The sequence below is a fragment of the Salvelinus sp. IW2-2015 genome, unplaced genomic scaffold (genome assembly GCF_002910315.2).
Source record: "Salvelinus sp. IW2-2015 unplaced genomic scaffold, ASM291031v2 Un_scaffold1960, whole genome shotgun sequence".
NCBI classification, from domain to species: domain Eukaryota; kingdom Metazoa; phylum Chordata; class Actinopteri; order Salmoniformes; family Salmonidae; genus Salvelinus; species Salvelinus sp. IW2-2015.
The window spans coordinates 5123-12963 of NW_019943313.1; the positions used below are offsets into that span (position 1 = coordinate 5123).

At 41.9% G+C, this 7841-nt stretch overlaps 1 pseudogene; it reads left to right on the forward strand.

Annotated features, from left to right (window-relative positions):
* Nucleotides 1-3599: 3599 nt before the first annotated feature.
* Nucleotides 3600-7841, forward strand: part of LOC139024866 (FRAS1-related extracellular matrix protein 2-like) — a 28557-nt pseudogene continuing 24315 nt past the window's right edge.

Below are 7841 nucleotides of genomic sequence, written 5' to 3' on the forward strand. Positions count from 1 at the left end.
AACAAATCAAACCGTTGTACTGTAATAAATGAAATGAAAATGTGATACTACCTGTGGAGCGAAGCGGAATGCGGACCGGTTTGTGAGTGCGGAAGTTCTATTCGGTAACGTTGGCTAGCTGTTGGCTACTAGCCAGTGTCTCCTACGTTAAGACGACAGATAGCTGGCTAGCTAACCTCGGTAAATATAAGATAATCACTCTGAAACTACACACTCTAAAACTACACAATATCTGGATACGAGAGACAGCAAAGACAAACTATGTAGCTAGTTAACACTACACTAATCAAGTCGTTCCGTTGGGTGTAATAGTTGCTTACAGTTGCTCTATTCGTAGACGGTGGACGTTTGCTAGCTGGCTAGCTGCTGGCAGATGGCAGAGACAGTGTAGACGCGTAGACGACGGAAAATCGATAATTACGCAATTAATCTTTTGTTACAAAGGACGCTATGTAGCAAGCTAAGAAGAAATTAAATTGCTAAGATTAGACAAATTAAACCGTTGTACTATAATGAAATGTAATGAAATGTAATGAAAAGTTATACTACCTGCGGACCAAAGTGCTGCTATTCGGTAGACGGTGGACGTTTGCTAGCTGGCTAGCTGCTGGGCAGATGGCAGATAGCAGTGTAGACAGTATGAAGCAAGGCTTGATATAGATAGTGGTGGAGAAAGTAGTTTTGGCTGGGGACTTTGAGAGCTCAATGGCTTCTCATGTTGTCGAAGAGGATGAGTGTGATAGCCAGATGCAGGTGAGTGTGTGTGTGTGAGAGACAGTGAGACTGTGTGTGTGTCTTTAGGTGGGAGAGGTGGGGTGGATGTGTGTATCTGTTGCTATGGGGTAATGAGGTTATGAGACAGTATAGGATGGAATCACAAGCTGTAATGTAAAGTGGGGGATAGACTTCTCCCATGGGCAAAGAAACTCAAAAGAGCGTGATGATATTAATTAACATTAATTTAGAATTAGAATGTGCAAACTGTCCAAGCAGATGGAAAGTGGATCATTTTAAATATGCTATTGGACCACAAACAGATTTGGCTAATTAATCAATACGTTCCGAATATATACAGTGTATTAGAAATCGATACTGGATGTTTTTCAGCGATAGATGGGAGGTGTTGAGGGTAGCTGAAGGGTGGGACTAAAAACAAATAAAACAAATATAAATTATGTAAATTATAAACTGGGTGGTTCGAGCCCTGAATGCTGATTGGCTGTAAGCTGTGATATATCAGACCGTATACCACCGGTATAACCCGAAAAATATTTGTATTGCTCTAATTACGTTTTGTAACCAGTTTCTAATAGCAATAAGTCACCTCGGGTGTTTATGGCATATTGCCAATATACCACACAACCCTCGGGCCTTATATCTTAAATATACCTTTTCTGTCATATGTATATATAGTATGTATAAGCTGGAAGTAGAAGACTAAGTCTTGTTGTCCATTAGTGTACTCCAATTAGGGGAGAGGTGGTATGGTTAGGGGAAAATAATGAAGAAGGAAATTATATATTCAAAAAAATATATATGGGCGATTGGAAATGATGCAGACAATTACTCAAGGAGAGGCTGTATCTGAGGTTGGTAGAACCCCACTTTTTGGGTAACTCAAGGGGAGGCTGTATCTGAGCCTGGTAGAACCCCATATTTTGGGTAACTCAAGGAGAGGCTGTATCTGATCCTGGTAGAACCNAGAACCCCATATTTTGGGTAACTCAAGGAGAGGCTGTATCTGATCCTGGTAGAACCCAACCTTTTGGGTAACTCAAGGGGAGGCTGTATCTGAGCACGGTAGAACCCTGTGCTTTTTTTGTTTAGACTGATGAGAGGCTTTTTCTTTTGAATGCTGATATTTTGAATTCAGAACTTTTGTGTATATATATATATTTATAAATATGTCTGTCATCTTTGAAACACCAGCGCTGTGTAAATAAATCCCTACACTCATTTGCATCTCTCCTGCCTGCCTCCTGCTGAATATTTGTTCTTACGACTGCTAGCAGGCGCCTATTTTAGCTGAGATAGGGTACAGCTTTCACACCAACCTGTCACTTCAAAAGCACTCAATGATCTCGGACTCTCTGCATTCAAACGTTATGTTTATTGTGGTATGGCGCGATAGAAGCTGATTTCTATGTAATTGCAACGCAAGAACCGCTAAAATAAAATAAAATGTAGCCTCCTTTGTCACTTTATCCTGCTTTTTATAATAGACAGTAGCAGCAACTTATGTGGTTATTGTGAAAGAGTGTGTGTGTGTGAGTGTGTGTCAATCAATCAATCAATCAATAAAATTGTAGTTCTACAGGACTTCATCTTTTCTATACAGTATAAAGCTTGATACCCTAGGCCTAAACCCTCACAATGTCACCCTGCACTAGTTTTATGTAATAAATAGTTTTCTTAAAACTTCTTGGCGCTAGGAGGCAGAATTTTTATGTTTGGAAAAATAACGTTCTATTTCTCAGGCCCAGATGCTAGAATATGCATATAATTGACAGATTAGGATAGAAAACACTCTAAAGTTTCCAAAACTGTCAAAATATTGTCTGTGAGTATAACAGAACTGATTTTGCAGGTGAAAACCTGAGGAAATCCAACCCGGAAGTGGCTCTTATTTTGAAAAATCCCTGTTCCATTGCCTGCCTATCCTCCATTTTTAAAGGGATATCAACCAGATTCCTTTTCCAATGGCTTCCACAGGCTGTGAACAGGCTTTAGACATAGGTTCAAGCTTTTATTCAGAAAAATTTGCGAGATTTATCAAAACGCGTCAGTGGATAGCCAGGTGTCCTTCGATTAGTTAATGCGTGCGAAGTTGTAGCTCGACATTTTCTTTATCTCTGTTATTGAATAGTTTACCGTCCGGTTGAAATATGATAGATTTTTTAGGCTAAAAACAACCTGAGGATTGATTATAAAAAACGTTTGACATGTTTCTACGAACTTTACGGATACTATTTGGAATTTTCGTGTGGATCCTGTTGATTTCTGAACATAACGCACCAACCACATGGAGGTTTTTGGATATAAAAATAATATTTATCGAACAAAGGAAMATTTATTGTGTAACTGGGAGTCTCGTGAGTGCAAACATCCAAAGATCATCAAAGGTAAGCGATTAATTTTATTGCTTTTCGGACTTTCGTGACCAATCTACATGGCTGCTAGGTGTTCTTAATGTTTTGTCTAGTGATCGATAAACTCACAAACGCTTGGATTGCTTTCGCTGTAAAGCATATTTTCAAAATCTGACACGATAGGTGGATTAACAACAAGCTAAGCTGTGTTTTGGTATATTTCACTTGCGATTTCATGAAAATAAATATTTTTAGTAATTTTTTTTTTTTATTTGGAGCTCTGCAATTCAGCGGATGTTTACGTAAATGATCCCGCTAAAGGGATCTGTGCGCCAAAAGGTTGATTAATGCAACAGTTACTTATCATTTTGAGCAGTTGTATCAATTGATAGTTAGATCATTGTAATGAAATGAATAGACAGTCATCTCAGATGTAATGTGTGAATTGTATTTTGAAGGGATCCGTGCGCCAAGAGGTTAAAAACAATGTTTTCCTGTGTCTGTGTAGGTATGTGCCAGCCTCGTAAGGTGGGCACGGTGGGCGCTGGGCCCTTCTCTGCCAAGCTACGCTACACCGGAGCAGAGGACCCAGACCACCCCAACCTCCTTAAACTCACTGTTGCCATGCCACACATGTGATGGTAAGGACCACACACACACACACGCACGCTTTGCACACGCACAAACACACGGGCACACGCTGCACTCACTCCACACACACACACACACACACACACACACACACACACACACAACACACCACACCACACACACACACACCACACAACACAACACACACACACACACACACACAACCACACACACACACATCAACACACACACAACACCACACACCACCACACAGACAACCCATGCAAAACCCCATGCAAAAACAGTAACCATAAACTCTCCCTCCTCTCTTTCTCTGTCTCTTTTTTCTCTCTTCATCTCTCTCCTCTCCCTTTTTTTTTCTGTCTGTCTGTCTCTCTATCCCTCTTTCTTTGTCTGTCTGTCGGTCTCTCTCCTCCTCTCTCGCTCTCTGTCTCTTTTTCTCTCTCTCTCCCTTTCTTTTCTCTCCGTCTGTCTCGCTCTCTCTCTCCCTCTCTTTTTCTCTCTCTCCCTGCCCCTCCCTCTGTCCTCTCTCTTTCAGGCATGCTACCGTGTCCATCTCACCCATCCTCTGTCTAACATGGAGCTCACCTCAGCCTGACAGGTACTCGTGTTGGCAACCACCGCTGCTCCAACCTGCTAGACACTACAGCGAGGTCACGACGGGGTTCCACGGCTTTATCACCCAACAGCGAGGAACGCGCAGAGCGTGGGCGACACCTTCCCTACCAGTACAGCACCCATAGGGGGGACAACACATTGCGTTTCATAAGAACTCAACCTAGAGGCCTGTCTATGGGGATTCACCAGTACATATAAATGTCTGACTACTCACCGACTGTGGAGGGACCATCAGGACAGACGGACCAGGTGAGAGGGGGAGGGTTGTGTGTGTGTGTGTGTGTGTGTGTGTTGTGTGGTGTGTGTGGTGTGGGTGTGTGTGTGTGTGTGTGTGTGTGTGTGTGTGTGTGTTGTGTGTGTGTGTGTGTGTGTGTGTGTGTGTGTGTGTGTGTGTGTGTGTGTGTGTGTGTGTGTGTGTGTGTGTGTGGTGTTTTTATGTGCATGCACATCTGTTGTTAGTAAGTTGTTGTCTATGCTTGTGTCTGTGTCTCCTGTGTGGGTTCACCTGATATGTAGTTGAACTATTCCACTCTCAGTGCTCAATTACACAGACTGCCTGATTGCTGTGGTCCCTGGAGGAGTCTGACCCTCTCCCTCCTCTCAATTAAATTCAAGGGAACATATTGTACATTGCCAAAGCAAGTGAAATAGATAATCAACTAAAGTTTTCTCTCTCTGGCTTCCTGTCCTGCACTCAGCCTTTGATCTGTAGGCCACTTGGAACGCTGTTTTGTGTGTGTGTGTGTTGTGTGTGTGTGTGTGTGTGTGTGTGTGTGTGTTGTGTGGTGTGTGTGTGTTGTGTGTGTGTGTGTGTGTGTGTGTGTGTGTGTGTGTGTGTGTGTGTGTGTGTGTGTGTGTGTTGTGTGTTGTTGTGTGTGTGTGTGGTGTGTGAGAGAAAGGTTCTATTATCCGTTAACAACATCCACTAACACAGCAGGAGAATTCTGACCTCTGCTCTCTATAAAAAGTGAGACAACGCTGTTGTTCGTCTGAAGTTGTAACGATGTGCGCTGAGAGTCAGGAAGCAAGTTCAGAGAGTGGGTGTTTTTAATAAATTAACATCATTCAAACCAAAGAACCTCGAACAGCACACAGACATGACACAGAAACAGTGACACCTGGAGAAGGATCCAAAGGGAATGACATATAATAGGGCAGGTAAACAAGGAAGTGATGGAGTCCAGGTGAGTCTGATGCAGGTCCGCGTAACGATGGTGACAGGTGTGCGCCATAACGAGCAGCCTGGTGACCTAGAGGCCGGAGAGGGAGCACACGTGACAGAAGTGCTTTTATTGAAAATTACACTTTGGTTTGTTCAACCTGTCATAATAAATGTGTCTGAAATCAAATAACACATTTGACTGATCGATGTGATTATTTAAAAATTGAATGAAAGCTTCTAAATTGCTTTCAACATCACGTGCATATTGAAAAACTGTGGGGGGAAATGTAGCGGCGGTAGCCTATCAGAAGAGTTGGAGGCGTGGCTTATTGGGGGCGTGGCCTAACGGTTTATATTTCTGCCCACCCGTCAAAGTGAATGTCATCATTTAGTTCTAAACTTGTACACAACAAGCTTTTTGAATTTGCTGAGGTGTAACTGATACACTGTAGAAAAAGACTGTTGTTCATTTGAGGTACTTTTACTGATTGGTGTAGCTGGTCGTTCATTTAACATATTACATTTGTCCAAGCTCAAATAATATTCCATTTGTCTGAGCTCAAATAATATTCCATTTGTCTGGGCTCAAATAATATTCCATTTGTCTGGGCTCAAATAATATTCCATTTGTCTGAGCTCAAATAATATTAAATTGAATGGACCTTTCTACATTCCTTTCAACGCGTCAAGAACATGCCACGTTGCATAGTGATGGAGAAGTGGAGCGTCGGCAGCCGGGGCAGCCGGGGGTTGTGGCTTATTTAGGTCGTGGCTTTTAAGTAAATTATTTTTAGAAGAAACATTTGGATACATAAATGTGAAAGTCTTGTGTGAAGATCAGTTTGGAATCATTATTTTAATGTAACTAAACCACTGTAATTTCGTGCTGGAGACATTAAAAGGCCCAAAAAATGTTTTGCAGTTTTGTCAGCCAACAAAATGCCACAGATGTCTCAAGAATTTGCATGCTGACTGCAGCAATGCCAACCAGAGCTGTTGCCAGAAAATTGAATGTTAATTTCTCTACCATAAGACGCTTCCAGCGTTGTTTTTAGAGGATTTGGCAACCGGCCTCACAACCGCAGAACACGTGTAACCACGCCAGCCCGGGATCTCCACATCCTGCTTCTTCACCTGCGGGAACGTCTGTGACCAGCCACCCGGACAGCTGATGAAACTGTGAGTTTGCACAACCGAAGAATTTCTGTACAAACGGTCAGAAACCGTCTCAGCGAAGCTCATGTAGCCAAATGTAGACTTCTTCACAATGTAACCCTTAACCAGGGTTCTAAGTATCACAATGTAACCCTTAACCAGGGTTCTAAGTATCACAATGTAACCCTTAACCAGGGTTCTAATCATTGTGATACTTAGAACCCTGGTTAAGGATTACATTGTGATACTTAGAACCCTGGTTATAAGGGTTACATTGTGATACTTGAACCCGAGTTAAGGGTTACATTGTGATACTTAGAACCCTGGTTAAGGTTACATTGTGATACTTAGAACCCTGGTTAAGGGTTACATTGTGATACTTAGACCCTGGTTAAGGGTTACATTGTGATACTTAGAACCCTGGTTAAGGGTTACATTGTGATACTTAGAACCCTGGTTAAGGATTACATTGTGATACTTAGAACCCTGGTTAAGGGTTACATTGTGATACTTAGAACCCGAGTTAAGGGTTACATTGTGATACTTAGAACCCTGGTTAAGGGTTACATTGTGATACTTAGAACCCTGGCTTAAGGGTTACATTGTGATACTTAGAACCCTGGTTAAGGGTTACATTGTGATACTTAGAACCCTGGTTATAGGGTTAACATTGTGATACTTAGAACCCTGGTTAAGGGTTACATTGTGATTACTTAGAACCCTGGTTAGGGTTACATTGTGATACTTAGAACCCTGGTTAAGGGTTACATTGTGATACTTAGAACCCTGGTTAAGGGTTACATTGTGATACTTAGAACCCTGGTTAAGGTTACATTGGTGATTACTTAGAAACCGGGTTAAGGGTTACATTGTGATACTTAGAACCCTGGTTAAGGGTTTACATTGTGATACTTAGAACCCTGGTTAAGGGTTACATTGTGATACTTAGAACCCTGGTTAAGGGTTACATTGTGATACTTAGAACCCTGGTTAAGGGTTACATTGTGATACTTAGAACCCTGGTTAAGGGTTACCTTGTTGATACTTAGAACCCTGGTTAAGGGTTACATGTGTATACTTAGAACCCTGGTTAAGGGTTACATTGTGATACTTAGAACCCTGGTTAAGGGTTACATTGTGATACTTAGAACCCTGGTTAAGGGTTACATTGTGATACTTAGAACCCTGGTTAAGGGTTACATTGT